Here is an 18,773-nt window from a genome sequence, read left to right as displayed (position 1 = left end):
CCATAGTTGACAGCAGGTAACTGAAAACTTGGAAAGCGAAACCATGGATAAGGGGGGACTAGTGTACATCCCCATCACTTTTCAAGCCTGAGAACAAATGTCACTTCCTCTGGGAAGCTCTCCTTGACTTCTCGGCCCAAGTCTGTTTGCCTGTACTTCCCCATCACAGAGATCAGCAGGTCCGTTGTACCGCATTGTGGGAGGGTGGGGTTCGAGGGAAAAGGGCTGTGCGCCTTTGGGGGAGCACATGTTTTCAGCCTGCCCAATGTCCATCTCCCCCTCAATTTCCCCTTGAGGTTTTCCTCCTTTCATTAAGCTCAACTTTGCCAAGACTTAAAGACCAGCTCAGGACAACAGATGAGATGGCACATACTTCGGTGCCAACTGCACGGCACAAGCAAATGTGGAGAGCAGAGAGATGCACTTTGGGCTGAACCCAATGATCAGGGAAATCCTCAGAGACGTGGCAGAGTTCAGGCCTCGGGGGGAGCTGTGTGCACACCCATCCTCACAGGGACGCTTTGGACTCAGGCCCGCTCAGGCGCACTGCACTGCATCTGACAGCGGGCAGTCCGGGCCTTAGGTCTCAGCCTCGGTGCCTACGTGCCACGTGATTTGTCGTGGGCTAGACCTCTGGCGACTGTTTTAGTTTGTGTGACAGAAAAGCAATTCAAATCGGCTTTAACAAACAAGGACATATTCTGATTCGCATATATTAAAAGTCTAGGTGTAGGAGGGCTTCCGGCATAGCCTGATCCAGGGGCTCCTGCCATATCCTTGGGACTTGGTCTCTTTGTCTCTTGGTTTTTGCTGTGCTCTTAGCCACGCTCTCCCTTAGTGGTGGGCCCTGGCTGCTGCAGACTCTCATTCTCTCGGGAATAACTGAAGGAAAGAAAGGTTTTCTTCCCGAATTCTTCTGGGAAGAGTTCTAGGATTTATTCTACAACTGGGATGTCTTGGTCCATCAGTTTTGAGCTGGATGGAATCTGACCTGGAGTCCCGGGTGGTGTACATGCTCCACGCACCGACCATACCTGTACTCTGTCGCCCCTCCCTTGCCGGTCGTGATTTCAGTTGCGGGAGGATGCAGAAAGGAGGGCTTCTCACAGAAAGGGAGCCCTCAGGCTGCCACTCCCCTGGGAGCAGTCAGGAACCTGCCCCACATGTCATGACACATGCCCTAGGAGCCCTCTCCTAGACGGGTCAGGATTGCCCTCAAACACTCAGTGGATGGAGGCCTCTGCTGCCCAGAAAGGGGGCTGGAAACGGTGGGGTCCCAAGGTTGACGGTAGTTGGTGGACTATCTCCATCCTCCAGCCTGCTCGAAGGACTAAGATTTTCTGCCGAGTACCCCTGGGCAGCATTACCTTACCCCATGACTCACTTTGAAAAATAAAGCCTGGTGTGGGGACCACCAGGACATCACCGGTGGCTGGGCCTGGGCTGAGCAGGATGGAGGGTGGTGAGGAACTGTCTTGCATCCACATGGTGCAGAATTCAGGACAGCCTTCGGGTTCTGTTTGTGACAATAAAGAGAAGCTCACTTCTGCTCATTTTAATAAAGTGATAGTATATACATTAGGAATGCTTTCGGCAGCAAGTAACTAAGACTTAAAAATGAGGATTTAGCCTGGCTGGCGTGGCTCAGTGGTTGAGTGTCAACCCATGAACCAAGAGGTCACAGTTCAATTCCCGGTCAGGGCACATTAGGGGGTGTGCATGAGGCAGCCGATCGATGATTCTCTCTCATCATTGATGTTTCTATCTCGCTCTCCCTCTTCTTCCCTCTCTCTGAATTTAATTTTTAAAAACGAGGATTAATTTTTCTCAATCGTAACTGAGTGATGCTGTGTGGACTCAGCTGCTCGATGGTGCCATGGCACCTCTATGATTCTCGTAGCATTGACCTCAGGGTGACAAAACGGCTGCTGCAGCCCCAGGCATTGTGTTCACATTTTAAGTGGGAAGAAGAGGTGCCAGCCACACCTTGCTCCTGTTTTGGATAAAGTGAAGCCTTCCTGTGAACCTTGAGTGGTTTTCTGCTCCTATTTTATTGATCAGAACTGAGAAATACAGCTTTCCTAAGCTGCAAGAGAGGGTGTGAAAGGAAACATTTAGCCTTTCTAGACTCTACAGTGGCAGAAGCAAGAGAGAAGTAGGTAAGGAATGCCAAATAATGCCAAACACAGCAGTTTATTGTAAATATAGCAGGGTAATATTTTGGGGACGTTAACCTATGTTATTTCAATTTTCTGATATTTCCTTTTTTATTCCTTGTCAAGCCAAAGCCTATGCTTGTCCCCCGAGAGAGGAATGTGAGAGGGTGGAAAGCAGAAAAGAGCCATGAGTCTGACTTCTTGGTGTCCCAGTAGCTTATGTCCTTATTGGAGAAACATAAAGACCAGAAATAGGACTTGTCACCTTCAGATCAGTATTCTCCTGAGGTGTGGCAGGGGTTGGGCGTGGGGGGTGAAGGCAGGGGAGAGATGATGAGTAAAAGAAAGCATTCAGGAATTCTCTGAAGGCAAGGCCCGGAACTCTACTTCTTCTGGGGAACAGGACGGCAACACTCCAGAGAGAGAGTGAGAAGCCCAAGAGCAGACGGAAGTTGGCTTCCCAGACTAGCCTGGCCCCCAGCAGGCACAGGAGCCACAGAATTAGCTCTGAGCCTTGACGATGGTCCAGAGAGGCCGACGAGCTGCACAGACAGAAACGAGGCAGCCTGTGAGAGCTGGAGGTCAGGGGCAGATGGCTGAGTGCTGACGGCTTGGGCAGAGGACTTCAGAACAGATACTGCTCCCACAGTGGGCACTTCAAAAGTCACCTAAGAATTCAAAAGGGGGTAGTGCCATCCTGGCTTGCAATAGAAATGATGCTGAGTTATGAGAAAATGTAAAGGTCAATGCTCAACCACTGAGCCACACTGTCTGGGCCCCATTAACTTTTTAAAAAGTAAATAGTTCACCAGTCTTCTTTTAAAAGAACTAAAGCCCTGGCCAGAGTGGCTCTGTTGGTTGGAGCATCATCCCATAAACCAAAAGGTGGTGGGTTCGAGTCACTGCCAGGGCACATACACAGGTTTCAGGTTCAATCCCCAGTTGGGGCACATTTGGGAGGCAACTGACGGTTGTTTCTCTCTCACATCCATTTCTCTCTCTCTCCCTCTCTTTAAAAAATCAATTTTAAGAAAACAACAACTTAAAACAAGGTCCGGACGGCGTGGCTCAGTGGTTGACTGTCGACCTATGAACCTGGAGGTCATGGTTCAATTCCCAGTCAGGGCACATGCTCAGGCTGAGGGCTCAATCCCCAGTGTAGAGTGTGCAGGAGGCAGCCAATCAAGGATTCTCTCTCATCATCGATGTTTCTATCTCTCCCCTCTCCCTTCCTCTCTTAAATCAATCAATATATTTTTTTAAAAAAACTTAAAACAAGAATAAATTTACATTTGTCATTCTTCTTCTCCATTTTCCCCATGCTCCAACCCCTTTGTGGTAACCACTGTTTACTTTTTTGTTGTTGTTAATCCTCACCTGAGACTATTTTTTCCATTGATTTTTTGAGAAAGTGGAAAGGTGGAAAGGAGGAAGGAGTGGGGGGGAAGGAAGGGAGAGAGAGAGAGAGAGAAACATCGATGTGAGAGAGACACATCAATCTGTTGCTTCTTCTGGGGCTGGGGATTGAACATGCAACCCATGTACCTGCCCTTGACCAGGAATCGACCCTTCAGTGCGAGGGCCAATGCTCCAACTATTGAGCAACACTGGTGAGGGCGGCAGTAAAAAGTTTTCCTTGTTGCGCTGGAAATTTCAAGGAAAATTCATTCTGTGTTACAAGCTAGGTTGGGCTAATGGAAGCACTCTGGGGAAAGGGGATAGAGAACTAGGACTTACCCTACAATTACTAAGGGCTAGGGTTGGTATCAGACACTTTATGTTATTTATTTTGTTTTTTAGTACTATGTGAGATATTCCCCAGGTTCAAGCCTCGGACTAATGAAAGGACAGGGTCCTCTCATTGCCATGTGCAAGTCCCAGCTAGAGGGTGGGGTGGGGCCCTCCCAGCACAATCATAGCCAACGGCTGTGGTTGTAAGCTTGAACCTATGGTCCAAACACGTGGCCCCATGTGCCTTGTGCTAGAGTTCTGGTGCATGTAGTTGAGTGGGGATGAAACTCACGAGAATGCTGTAAACAACTTGATCACGCCCCTACTTTGCCTCTTGGCATCTGCTATAAAGTAAAGACACGGCTTGTGGGTGCTGGCACTGTCTCCTCATCAGGGAGCAGCGTCCCACCGAGACCCAGCTTTCATTCTCTTGTCTGTCTTTTCTCAATCCTTTCACCCCCCCACTCAGGGTCACTGAACCAGGCTGAGCTGGCATGGCACATAAGGCGCCCTGGGGCTGAGTATGCCATGGCCGTGCCGGCTCCCTACACATACCCTTGACCAGGAATTGAACCTGTGACCCTTCAGTGACTGTTGATGCTCTAACCACTGAGAATACCAGCCAGGGCCACTTTTCACTTTTTCCTCAGGGCTTTTTTTTTTTTTTTAAATTAAATCTTTATTGTTCAGGTTACATTTGTTCCTCTTTTTTCCCCCCCATAACTCCTTGAATATTTCTTGCCATTCCCTTCTGGCCTGCCAAGTTTCTGTTGAGAAATCAGCTGACAGTCGTATGGGTATTCCCTTGTAGGTAATTGAGTCTCTTTCTCTTGCTGCTTTTAAGATTCTCTCTTTGTCTTTTGCTCTTGGCATTTTAATTATGATGTGTCTTGGTGTGGTCCTCTTTGGATTCCTTTTGTTTGGGGTTCTCTGCGCTTCTTGGACCTGTAAGTCCATTTCTTTCACCAGGTGGGGGAAGTTTTCTGCCATTATTTCTTCAAATAGGTTTTCAATATCTTGCTGTCTCTCATCTTCTGGCACCCCTATTATTCTGATGTTGGTACGCTTGAAGCTGTCCCAGAGGCTCCTTACACTATCTTCGTATTTTCGGATTCTTTTTTCATTTTGCTTTTCCGGTTGGGTGTTTTTTGCTTCTTCGCATTTCAAATCTTTGGCTTGATTCTTGCGCTCCTCTGGTCTGCTATTGGGTGTCTGTATAATATTCTTTATTTCAGTCCGTGTATGCTTAATTTCTAGTTGGTTCTTTATCATAGCATCGAGGGTCTCATTAGTTTTCGTGACTCTCTCCTCAAGTTTATTGACAGCTTCTAGCACATTTTTGCAAGCCCTCAAAATTGCGATTTTTAGCTCTATATCCTCCATTTCTGTCATGTTTTTTTGTCTCCGCATTTTTTATGCTTTCTTGGTGCACCCCCTAGTGGTCTTTGTGCGCAGTCTTGTTCTAGTTGAGCCTTGATTGTTGTAGTTAATACTAGAGGGATTTGACCACCAGGCCGACTGGCTGTGTGAATCAGCTGTGTCTGCCGCGGAAAACTTCTGTCCTCTGGGGAGGTGCTAATCTAGCCTTTGCCTGAGGCGATCCGGCAAATGGCTCTGCGCAGGGCTTGGGCGGGGCGGGCTCAACAGGGCGGGCGGAGGGAGCCGTTATGGTGCCCTCAGTCCTGTTCCCAGAGGCTCTGCTTCTCAGAACCCCCGGAACCGCTGCAAACCTCGGAGGGAAAGCTGCCTTCCAACTGATGCCAGACACTCCCGCTTCTCCCGTTTGGGTCCGAGTCCCCAGCGATTCGCCCGTATCTGGAGCTCAGAGTCTGAGACTCCCCCCTGACCGAAAACGACAACCGCGCTCTCAGCCACCAGCCCGCTTTGCGCGCGCACCTCCGCACCTGAGTATTTTCCACACTGCGCCTCCTCTGAGCCTCGGTGTGCTGTTGTTTTTCCTTCTAGTTGAAGAGTCTCTCCTCAGCCAGCCTTCCTGTGGTTCTGGGTGATGTCCGTTCCGTCTTTTAGTTGTATTTTTGAAGTGGTTGTTTTCGGCAGCAGTCTCCGGTGTTTACCTATGCCGCCATCTTGGTCTCTCTCCTCAGGGCTTTTTAATGCAATTACAAATACATTTTCGTATTTCCCATTTCTCCCATGTCTTACTCGAAAGATGGAACACTAAATATACAATTCTTCCTCTTGCTTTTTTTCATTTAACAGTATACCCTAGCAATGTTTCCAATACAGTACTAAAAACTTTCTTCATTTTTTTGTAGCACATAATGTTCCATTGTGTGCATGTACCATAGTTTATTTAATCAGTCTCCTATTAATAGCCTCTTGGGCTATATTCAGTCTTGTGAGAAAAAGTCAACAGCAACAACCACCAACATACACCCATGTGTGTGCTTGCACACACACACACACACACACACACACACATTTTTATCTATATCTGGTAGCTGTGTAGCATAAATTCCCAGAAGTGAGACTGCTGAGTCAAAAAATAAATGCATTTGTACTTTTGATAGATAATGACGAATTGCCACTCACAAGAATTGTATGAATTTGCACAACCCATCTGAAATGTACACAGGGGCCTTTGTTCTTTTACCTCACAAGAGTCAAAATAAAAATGAAAATATTTATAGCTCATACCATAAAAGAAGAGCTCTTCTGCCTGACGTATAGAATTCTTAAAGTCAATAAGAAAAAGACCAATGAACCAATAGAAAAATTGGTTTAAAAACCATTAAAAAGATAGTTTCTAAAATTAGTCCCCTAGACCTATAAAAAATGTCAAGTTCACTCATATTAACAGAAATGCATATCAAAACCACACTGAAAGGCTATTTTTCCCTATCAAAGAGTGGGGGAGGGATTCAAATGTCTGACACTTTGTCATTATTTCTACCACCTTAAAGTTCTCCCCTTTTAAAATTTTATTTACTGCCAGAACCGGTTTGGCTCAGTGGATAGAGCGTCGGCCTGCAGACTCAAGGATCCCGGGTTTGATTCCGGTCAAGGGCATGTACCTTGGTTGCGGGCACATCCCCAGTGGGGGGCGTGCAGGAGGCAGCTGTTTCTCTCTCATCGATGTTTCTGGCTCTCTATCCCTATCCCTTCCTCTCTGTAAAAAATCAATAAAATATATTTTTTTAAAAATTTTTATTTACTGATTGATTTGAGAGAGAGAGGTAGGAAGAGAGAGAGAAACATCAATTTGTTGTCCCACTTGTTAATACATTCATTGGTTGATTTTTATATGTGCCATGACCGGGGATCAAACCCACAACCTTGGTGTAGCAGGATGATGCTCTAACCAACTGAGCCAACCAGCCAGGGCAAGTTCTCCCCTCTTAAAAAAAATAATAAAGTAACTCTCACTTGACATCCCCAGATATTTCTCGTCTCCTTTCCATAAGCAAACTTCTAGAAACAACTATCGAAAGCCGCTGAGTCCACTTGCACACCTGCTCAAAACACAGGGGTTCCCAACCCGGCATTAGGCATCGTCTGGAAACCATTTTGATTGTCACAACTGGGGGCGGGTGCTCCTAGCATCTAGTGAGTAAAGGCCAGGGACCCTGCTAAACATCCTTCAAGGCCCACAACACAGCACTACCCAGCCCAGTGTCCACAGGGCATCAAAGTCGCCTCTGAGACCAAAGCTAAATCCAGCGAACTTTCCCTAAATATTTATCTCGGCCCCTCATCGGCATCCAGCACTGTCAACCTGCTCTCTCTCCCTGAAAGGCTGACCTCTGTGACATTGCCTTCCCTTTCCCCGTTCCCTGCACTGGCTTGTCTCCCTCCAGGTGGCAATTAAATGTGTAGGTTCCTCAAGGTGGGATCCCAGGTCCTCTTTTCCTCTCACCCTCTCTAACCCTAGTTGATGTCACCCACACCCTTGACTTTAATCACTGTCTGCCCAAACCTTGCCTTGGAGTGTCAGTTCTGTGCATCCAACTTCCTGCTCCACAGTTCCAAGGCCCCCAGGGCCCGTCAGGCCGAACTTGCCCTCATGACCCTCGTCTCAGCCCCTTCGGCATTTCCTATCCCAGTGACTGGCTAACCATCATTCCAGATATGTGAGCCGGAGCCTAGAACACCTCCCTCTTCCTCAAGCTTCACCAAGACCTGAGATTTACCCTCAAAACACCTCTCTACTTCATCAGCTTCTCCCTTTCCCACTGCCAGCCGTCCGCTGGGGCCACCAGCACGGTTAGCCTGGGCCACGGCACCGCCTCCTGCATTGGTTCCCCACCACCGCCTTGCCCCCGGCAGCCAGAGGGAGCTCTTCAAATCACAAAGCTGACCAGGTCCCTGTCCTGCATGGCCTGGGCCCTGCCCGTTTCAGCTCACTGTGGCAGAGGACCTCTCCCCAGAGGACCGGGTCGGGGTCTTCTCACCTGGGAGATTCTGTAACTCAAGCCCCTGGTCATTTGTAGCCCTACGACTATGTACTTGAGTAAGGCAGCCCTGATGTCCCAGATAAAGGAACAGGAAGTGCAAAGACCCTTCATGACCGAGGCAAGTTGAAAATCTTTCCCCACATACTTATTGGCTGTTTCTCTTTCCTTAATTTGGCACTGCAAGTTCTCAGTCTCTGCTCTGTATCCTGTTGGATTTGTGGGCCTTTTCTTGATATGTAAGAGCTGATTTTGTATTAAGGATATGATCCTTTATCTGCCGCTTGTCTTGTACACTTTAAAAATCGTGGGCCTAGAAACTATTATGCTAAGTGAAATGAACTAGTCCGAGAAAGACAAATATCACATGATCTCACTCAAATGTGGAATCTAAACTAATAAAATAGGTCCAGAAGCATGGTTGCATAGAACAGACTGACAGAGCTCAGAGGGCACAAGAGGTGTGGGGGATGGGAAGAGATTAACTAAAGAATTTACATACATATATGCATAGCCCATGGACACAGACAGTAGTGTGGTGAAGCCTGGGGTGGGACAGGGGCTGAGTGGAGGGGAACCAAACAGGGTGGGGAGGGGGGAATGGGGAACATCTATAATACTGTCAACAATAAAAACATAAAATTAATAATAATAAATAGTTGGCTGGGTGGCTCAGTTGGTTGGAGCATGGTCCAGTACATCAAAAGGTTGCGAGTTTGATTTCTGGTCAGGGTGTGTATGGGAGGCAACTGATCAACGTTTTTCTCTCACATCAACGTTTCTGTTGCTCTCTCCCTCCCTCTCTCTAAAAATAAATGCAAAACATATCCTTGGGTGAGGATTTTTTTAAAAAATAGTTGGCCATAACTTTTGTTTGTGTTAGTTTTTGCTGTGTGGAATATTTTTAATTTAATTTTTTTAAAGTTATGATTTCTGAACTTTGTTTCTCACCTGGAAAACACTTTCTCTTTGAGATTTTTTTATAATTAAATTTCACAACAAACATTTTTATTTTTTTAATTCTCACCTGAGGATATTTTTCCATTGATTTTTAGAGAGAGTGGAAGAGAGAGGGGAAGACAGAGAGAAATATTGATGTGAAAGAAGCACATCAATTGGTTGCCTCCTACATGAGCCCCAACCACCCTGCATGAGCCCTGGCCAGGGCCAGGGCGGGGAGGAGCCTGCAACTAAGGTACATGCCCTTGACCAGAATCAAACCTGGGACCCTTCAGTCCGAAGGCCTACGTTCTCTCCACTGAGCCAAACCAGCTAGGGCTTCAGTTCTGTATTTTTAAATGGTCAACTTTGTAGTTGTTTGGAGAGTGATTTTTTTTTTTTATTGATTTCAGAGAGAAAGGGAGAGGGAGAGAAAGATAGAAACATCAATGATGAGAGAGAATCATTGATTGGCTGTCTCCTGCACACCCCACACTGGGGATTGAAGCCACAACTGGGCATGTGACCTGACCAGGAATCAAACCGTGACCTCCTGGTTCATAGGTTGACGCTCAACCACTGAGCCACGCCAGTCGGGCTCTTCTGATTCTTTTATAGTTTTTATAAAACTTTGAAGTCTTGGATCCTCCTGTGGTTTCCTCTGCCTTAATGAGTGAGGTATCCAGTAAGTGAGATCCAGATTTGGATTTTTCAAGGACTATCGAGTTACCCATCTCTTCCTCGCAGATTTGACCTGCCCAGGTGCCAGGGACTAAGCTCAAACCTACCCCTTCTTCACTCACTGTGCAATGCGGAGAGTGGGGCTCTGTAAGCCACCTTTCTGCTGGGTCAGTGCTGGTGGTGGAGTCGGCCCATAGGAGGTGCCAGAAGTAACCTTGGAGGCTGGAGGGGTGAGAGACTCACATACCCCGGTTCCTGCGCCCTGGGCAATGCTGATGCTAAGCGGTAGCTTGAGGGGCTTACACCCTCCCAGTCCATCAGTTCCCCCCAAAGCCATCCCAAATAAGCACACCCTTGATCTCCATCACTGTCTCAAAGCAAACTCCTCTTCCACTTGCAATCAGATCGCTGTCCCAAATATATCTACAGAGAAATTCTGGAACAGATCTTACTTGGGACTCGGAAGGCGAGATCCTGAGGCCTAAGGGGCTGCTCTCCCAGATCCAACACCCGCCTGGCTGACATCTGCATGCCGCTCACCCACCCACGAAACTTCTCTTTGCAAGCTGTGCCCGCCCAGGTGTATGGGCCCAAAGACAGCATTCCCCACCCCTCACGCTCTGGTTCCTCCTCCCCACCTTAGATCAGGAGGATGAAGGACCTACGCCTGGAGACAGAGTCCCCTGGTGCCAGGGATTCCACTGGGCTGGGCACCCAGCACCCTCCCTGAGGCCGCCAGGTCTCTTCAGTGGTGGCAACTGCCCATGGCTCTTTGGGTGGCTCCATCACAACACAGGGTCGCGTGGCGCTGCAGCTCTCTCATCCGACAGAAGGCGGCTGCTCACAGGGGAAGATTCCACTTCTTTCATATGGGTCCCCAAGGACAGACTTGGGCTCATGGGTGCAGGCCCAGGGCTCTTCCCACTGCCAGCAGCTGCTGGGGAGGTAATACATTCCCCATCCCTGACCCTTTGCCTGGAAGGCTTGCCCCTCAAGTGTTACTGTATCTCACCACTCACCTCTGTGTCCTTTATCAGGGAGGCCATCCACGACCACCTTATCTAAGATTGCAAGCCTCCCACTCCATCCCTCTCCCTTGCTCCACTTCCTTAGCACTTATCGTCACGTTCTTTATTAATTTATCGTGTTTATTATCTGTCTCCCAATAGAATAGAAGCTCCACTAGGGCAGGGGTTTTTATCTCTTTTGTTCATCACTGAATCCCTGTGTCTAAATAGTCTCTGGTACATAGCAGCTGCTCAGTAAATATCTGTTGCTGAATAAATGTCTGTTGAACACATTCCTCCCAACCACCTTCCGAGGTAACTACTGTTTTTATCTCCATTTCACAGCTACAGAAACTGAGGCACATAAAGATTGAATAACTGGCCTTAGCAGCAGCCCTGGGTTTCGAACCCCAGGCATTCTATGCCCAGGGCCTGCGTCCTTAACTCTACACTATATTGCACTTACGAAATGCTATTGCAGCATTGTAACAGAAGAAGCCTGGAAACGCCGAATTTTCCCATCAGTAGGGGAGTGGTTAAATAAATTACAATGCTAGGCATCCTGTAACAGCATATAAAAGCAACCTATAAACGAATTAAGCAGATCTATATGTGCTTATTTGGAACAATCTCCAAGATATTGTTGAGTGAAAATAGAAAGATGTGGAACAATGCATTGCTTGTGCTCGTATCTGTCAGAAATAAACAGGGTCTCATGCACGCATCTGTTGGACGTGCATAGGAATATTCTGAAGGGACCCTCTGGGAGCTGTTGACAAGGTGAAGGAGAGCCTGGGGTCTCCAGTGGGAGGAAGCCTTTGCGTTCCATTTTGTATTGTTGGGATTTTAAATCATGCACATGATTTACTTTTTTTTTTTTTAGCAACATAAATCTTCCACATAGTTTAAAAATTTAAAAAAAGGTGTACCTAGCCAGTTTGGCTCAGTGGATAGAGTGTCAGCCTGCAGACTGAGCGGTCCCAGATTTGATTCAGGTCAAGGGCACATACCTGGGTTGCGGGCTGGATCCCCAGTAGGGGGTGTGCAGGAGGCCGCCGATCCATGATGCTCTCACATCATTGATGTTTCTATTTCTCTCTCCTCCCTCTTGCTTCCTCTCTGAAATCAATAAAAATATAAAAGAAAAGAAAGGTACAGGGCTTATATAAAAATCGGCAGTCCCCTAGCCCACCCCCTCTGTACCCCAGGACTCTTCCCGAAGGCAGTGGATTGAGCCTTTAGCTTTCCTTCTGATTGCCACTCTCTGGCAGGGTGTTCAGACTTTAAGGAGCCATGACTCACCTGGGATCTTGTTAACATACAGGTGCTGACTCAGCAGGCCTGGGGTGGCTGAGTCACCCCATGGGTCATACGTTAAATGGCAAGAGTCTAAATAATCTGCTAATACAGGTTTTATCTTACTTTATAATATAAAAAATGAAATTTAGATAAATGATGATGGGGAAAAAATAAATTAAATGGCTGCCTTGACCAGTTTGGCTCAGCAGATAGAGCTTCAGCCTGCGGAGTGAAGAGTCCCAGGTTCGATTCCAGTCAAGGGCGTGTACCACAGTTGCAGGCTCCTCCCCGGCCCGGGCCCTAGTCGGATTATCTTACTTTATAATATAAAAAATGAAATTTAGATAGACGATGATGGGGAAAAATTAAATTAATTTTTTAAAAAGCTGGGTGGCTGCCTTGGTCGGTTTTGCTCAGTGGATAGAGCTTCAGCCTGTGGAGTGAAGAGTCCCAGGTTCGATTCCAGTCAAGGGCGTGTACCACGGTTGCAGGCCCTGCAGGAGGCAACCAATTGATGTGTTTCTCTCACATCGATGTTTCTCTCTTTCCCTCTCTCTTCCACTCTCACTAAAAATCAATGGAAAAATATCCTCGAATGAGGATTTTTAAAAAGGAAGCCGGTGGCTCAGTTGGTTGGAGCATCATCCCGTACACCAAAAGGTTGCAGGTTTGATTTTCAATCAGGGCACATATTTAGGTTGTAGGTTTGATCCCTGGTCAGGCTCATATGGGAGGCAACTGATCAATGTTTCTCTCTCATATCAGAAAACTTATACCCTTGCTCCACTCTCCCACACACAGGCATCCTGTCTTCGTCCTCCCAAAGTAGTTATATATACCCTTTGTGTTTAAAAGAATTGTTGGCATTTATATTGTTATGCCTGTATGTATAATATTCACAGCTCAGCCACACAGTATACTATGACTACATTTCCTTTCTTGTACAACTTTTTGTTTTCCCTGGAGTTAATAATTGCCTCTCTCTCTCTCTCTCTCTCTCTCTCTCTCTCTTTCATTTCACCTTCAGTAATGCATTCTCGAACCCTCCATGCAAAACTGAAAGTTCTTCTTGGCAGATTTAAACAAATCACATAATCTACATCTTGGAGCCTCTGTCCTTTTGGTCCAAATCAGATTGGTGGTTCCATATATTTCCTCAATTAGAAAGACCCAAACGTGGACTGGTAAACAGTTTGTGGCAGGAAGCAGAGAGGAGGGTTCGGAGCCTCAGCTATGAATTAGGCCCCCATCACTGCTAACTGTGTTTATTCTTTCTTTCGAGGGACCCCACTGCTGTCCCAGCTTTATGCATTTGGCTGTGCAGATAGAGACTGAATTTCCCATCTCCCTTGATGCTAGGAGACCAACTGGGTGGTGACAGAATGAGTGGAAGTGAGGAATGTCACTTGGCCTCACTCCATCTTTCCTCCTTGAGGACTAAAACATGAACTGATGGTGCCCAGCCAGTATGGCTCAGTGGTTGAGCATCAGCCTATGAATCAGGAGGTCATGGTTCGATTCCTGGTCAGGGCATGTGCCTGGGTTTCGAACTCAATCCCCCGTGTGGGGCGTGCAGGAGACAGCTGATCAATGATTCTCTCTCATCATTGACGTTTCTCTCTCTCTCTCCCTCTCCCTCTCCCTTCCGCTCTGAAATCAATAAAAATATATTTAAAACAACAACCAAAGTGAACTGGTGCTCATAAGCCACTTCAACCAAGAGGACCACCTCCCTCCAGACTGTTGCCTGAGGAGGAATAAAATCCCACCTTGTGATAAAGAAATCCCAGGTGATTCTAATGTGCAGCCAAGGTTGAGAACCACTGGTCTAGATCACGTGTGCACACATCAGTGTTTGCATTCGGGGCCTCTGAGACTGTCCCTGTTAAAATATTCTGACAACTCTCAGATCTCTTTCCTGGGTTCTGGAACAGTGCATCCAACTGACATTTCAACGTCTCTACCTGGTTATCCCATAAACAACTCTCACCATGTCCCAGACTGAACTCTTCTGTCGACTTCCTCTGCCCTTGCTCCTGTGGTCTCTCCCTCATCAGTCATCCAGACTATAACCTTGGGACTCATCCTTGAGTCCTCTCTCCCTGTGCTCTGCTTGCAAGCACAGCCTTACCATCTCTGGTTTCTATCTGTTCTCTCCATCCCAACTACTACTGTCTTATTTCAGACATGTGCCATCCCTTAGATCAGGGGTCCTCAAACTTTTTAAACAGGGGGCCAGTTCACTGTCCCTCAGACCGTTGGAGGGCCGGACTATAGTTTAAAAAAAAACTATGAACAAATTCCTATGCACACTGCACATATCTTATTTTGAAGTAAAAAAACAAAACGGGAACAAATTCAATATTTGTATTTGCATGTGGCCCGCAGGCCGTAGTGTGAGGACCCCTGCTTTGAACCAAGCATGGTCCCAGCCTCCTTCCTCACGGCAAACCTGAAACAAAACTTGGCATATGGTCCTAATTAATCTGTCGGAAGACTTGTTTGAGCCACTGTAATGTGGGGCCTCTTTGTTACAGCAGCTTGGCTGCACCCTACTTACCAGAGCGAGAAGGGCCATCTCCCACGCACCCCCACCATTCATGGGGGCAAAAGGGAATAGAGAAATTAATAAAAACAAGGGCGGGGCCCCGCATGGACCAAGAATAGCAATGTGCTGTGAATGGAAAAGGATTACCGAAGCCCTCTGCCCACCTAAATCCAAGAAAGAAAAGAAGGGAGTGTGGGGGAGCATGGAAATTAAATGTCAGAAAGGGATCCAAGCCCTGGCCAGTTGCTCAGTGGTTAGAGTGTCTTCCCACAGACCGAAGGGTCGTGGGTTTGATTCCCGGCCCAGGGCATGCACCTCCATTGCAGGTTCGTCCTCAGCCCTGTTGGGGCACGTGCAGTAGGCAACCAATCGATGTGTCCCTCTCACTTTGCTATTTCTCTCTGTCTTCCCCTCCTCTCCATCCCTTCCACTCTCTCTTAAAAAATCAATGGAAAAAACATTCTTGGGTGAGGATTTAAAAAAAGAAAAGCAAAGAAAGGAGAGGACTCAAGCTAGTCTGCCCCACCGGGAAGCCATGCCTCGGGAGGTCCTTGTCTGGCCTGGGATGGCCCATGTCCATGAGGACCTGGTGGGGCGGGGGGAGGTCTAGAGGCCAGGACTGGGCCTGGGTAGATAGGATGTGAGGCCTGGCAGTCACCATTCTCTGTGCCCTGGTTCCTGGGTTCTGGTGGCCACAGCACTAGCTGGGAACCCAGCAGACAGCCGGGCGTGGGCCCTGGGTCCATGGGGGAGGCCTGGGCTCTTTGGGAAGCAAGCAGGGACTCTCAAGGTCACGACATCTCAGGCCTCTTCCGTTCTTGGAGGCTCATTGTGTTCTGGAAGCATTAAGAATCCCGAGAACAGCATTACGAGGACAGCGGTGTGTCTTACATGCTTATGCCTGTCTGATTAATGCTTTTCACACACACACACACACACACACACACACGCACACACGCACGCACAGTGCGATACAGTTGTTCTGTTCACAAGGTAATTACAGGTTCATAAGGGAGAGGGGAGTCTGGGCTGGGACGCACTGTTAATAGTTGTTCTGTTCACAAGGTAATTACAGGTTCATAAGGAAGTTAACCCGGGAGAGGGGAGTCTGGGCTGGGACGCACTCTTAACGCCCCAGGAACGTTCCCAGGTCTCAGTCCTGTCAGAGAAATTGTCTGACTCTGTAACTGAATGTGTAACTTCTCATAGAAACAGTATCAGTTAGTATGAAAGGCTCTTCAGGAAAGTGAGGCCTGGGCAGCTCCTCCCCATGCCCAAGCCAGGTCTGCGCAGGCCTGAGCCCGGACGACGACCAGGCGGAGCCGGCCACGTAGTGAGCAGGGCAGCCTCCTCCAGGCCCCAAACCAGCAGAGCCAAGAGCTGCAGGCCTGGCTCAGCCTCCCAGCCTGGTGCGGCTGCTACTGCTGGCTCGCCTCTGGCCGTAGGTCTGGTGCAGGGGCTGGCAGGGGCCAGCAGGGGCCACGGTCTCTTTTGGGGGAGGGACCAGGAGGTGAATGGCTGAGATTTAAGGACTTAGACCCTCCAAGATGCTTGAGGCAGAGTTTGGAGCTGCCTGCTGACTCTTATCATCCCTCCTCAGGCTGGAGTCAGGGGGTCAGGGGTGGGAGAGGGAAAGGTTGAGTCTCAGGCTCCTGGGAACTGGGTCTGAGCCTCCAGCCCCACTCCCAGCCCCAATCAGGCCCAGCCACTCGAACGGGAGACAGACAGAGCTTCGCAGCCACTGAGAATTAAAACTCATTGATTTTCCCCATTAGCTAGAGAAGGCCATCAGCGTGCATTAAACCAGGCACAACAGCAGCTTCATGAATAATTAACATTCGCAAATGACAACCCCGGTGGGGGGGGCCCCCCCCAGGAAAGGCAAGGGGTGACTGGAGGCTTGGGGCAGCCTGACCCCTCTTCTCCCACCTCAGGGAGCCACAGCCTGGCCTGCCCTCCCTCCTCCTGGTCCCCTAACGTCCACTCCTCTTCTCGCCCCCTGTCCTCTTCCCAGAGAAACCCCAGGTCTGAGGCACATGATCCTGGCTGCCCTGGAGCATGGAGCCAGCACTGACAGGGGCTGGGAGTGCCGCTCTGCTCTGCTGTGTCCCCACGTGGCCTCAGAGGGTCTGCCCTTCCTGGGCTCACAGGGGTTGGATTCGCTGGCTTCTAAGTCTCTAGATCTGTGGTTCCAGGGAGGGACAGCGACCGGCCCAAAGCACGCAGGTCTGTAGCAGAGCCCACCCTGGAGCCCAGTGCCCTGTGTCATCACCCCAGCCCAGCCTAGGGGACTCCTTAGTGCAAGTCAGAAAAAGTCACCCCCTTTGGAGAAACTAATTCAAATAAGGAACCCCTCTGGGTGGGCCACTTAGAAAAAGGCACCCTCCTCCCCACACTGTCACAGTTCTGAAGGCGCAGGGCGTGGAGACCAGCCCCCACGCACCATCTGTCTGGGTCCCTGTGCTCAGCCTCAACAACTCAGCTGACCCCACCCACCCACCTCCTCACCCCTCCGCTGACCCACGTCCCCACTTCCATCCTCCTCCCACCCGTCCTTCCTCCTCAGAGCCCTGGGAGGGCCAGATCTGGCTGCATACCTCCCACACCCCTGGCTGTGTGTGTTGTAAATTGCAGAGGAGGTGAGTGGGACTGAAAGCCGGCCTGCTATCCACACGACAAGCTGGTTGGGGCTGGGGGTGCGGGGTGGGAGGCTGCACCCGCCCAGAGGGAGCACTGGTTCCCAATTCACACAGGGCACCATGTCGATGCCTGCAGCCCCAGGGGCCTCCCACCAGGAGCCCAGCCACTAAGGCAGGAGTGGTGTCTGCCCTCTTCCTCGCCGGGTGCCTGGCACATAGCAGGTGCTCAAGAAACAGTTTCAAGCAAACAGCTTCTCCTGGGATTCCCCCACACCCACCCTCTTCACACGCCTCAGCGGCACAGATGGCTGTGTGCAGTGCATCTCCGGGTCCCACGGGAGCTGTGTGCGGAACATCAGGGCAGGCCCCACGGGAAGCCTGCCACGTAACTGGACCCGGAGGCAGTGATGCTGACTGTTAAGGGAGCAAGGGGCGGGGAGGGGGAACCCAGGGAGCTGAGGGGAGATGTGTGAGTGGAGGCGTCCGTCTGTCCGGGATGCTCTCAGGAGCTCAGAGCCCTGCCCATCCCAGAGTCCCAGAGGTGCTGCCCTGAGCCACCAGCCCCACCCGGCTCCCCGAAGTATGGGTGGAGGGTGCAAGTGGCCAGGCTCTCTGACCGAGGTACAGATGCTGGAGGTGGCTTCGGAGGGTCCTTCGAGGGGCAGGCCAGGTTCAGTGGGGGGCAGAACGGAGGCCACGCCCCTCCTGCTGCTCCGTGGTGTGGCCACCTGCTCTCCCAGCTCGCCACCCCCCAACAGCTCTGGCAGGGAAGGAGTTAACCTCCCAGCTTCTCAGCAAGAATGTGGAGCTATTAATACCCACAGCCTAGCGGTCTGCCAGAGCGGCTCCCAGTCCGAGGGAGCAGGGAGCAGGGACTGAGGGAGAGAGCTCCAGTCTAGGCAGAGGCAGAGCCCAGCGAGGACCCCAGGGCCCAGAACTCCTCTAGGGGACAGTGTGGGCACTGTGCCAGCCTCACCCGGCCCTCACCCACCTTCAGCTGCAGGTCCTGACCCTCCCTCCTGGAGGCCACCGGTGCCACGCACTTCAGGAGAACAAACTTTCTTAGGGAAACCACCTCTCCTGCCGCGCTGGCTGCACAGGGAGGAGCAGACGCCTGGACAGACGGATGCACAGACGGTCGGGACACCTGAGCCTCTCCTCCCAGCCTCGCCTCTGACAGGCGGCAGCAGAGTGGGCAGCTGAGGGGCACGGGGGCCCTGCTGGACCTTCGTCCCACAGGGAGCCCCTCTGAGCCCAAGGCCCAGCACTGCGCCCGGAAGGCCCGTGGGTCAGGGCAGGAGTCCCAGCCGGACAGAGCCCCGGGCTCTTCCACCCACCAAGGCGACGGGCAACCTGAGTGC

Source organism: Myotis brandtii, unplaced genomic scaffold (assembly GCF_000412655.1).
Source record: "Myotis brandtii unplaced genomic scaffold, ASM41265v1 scaffold317, whole genome shotgun sequence".
Lineage (NCBI taxonomy): Eukaryota > Metazoa > Chordata > Mammalia > Chiroptera > Vespertilionidae > Myotis > Myotis brandtii.
This window is presented reverse-complemented; position numbering follows the sequence as displayed.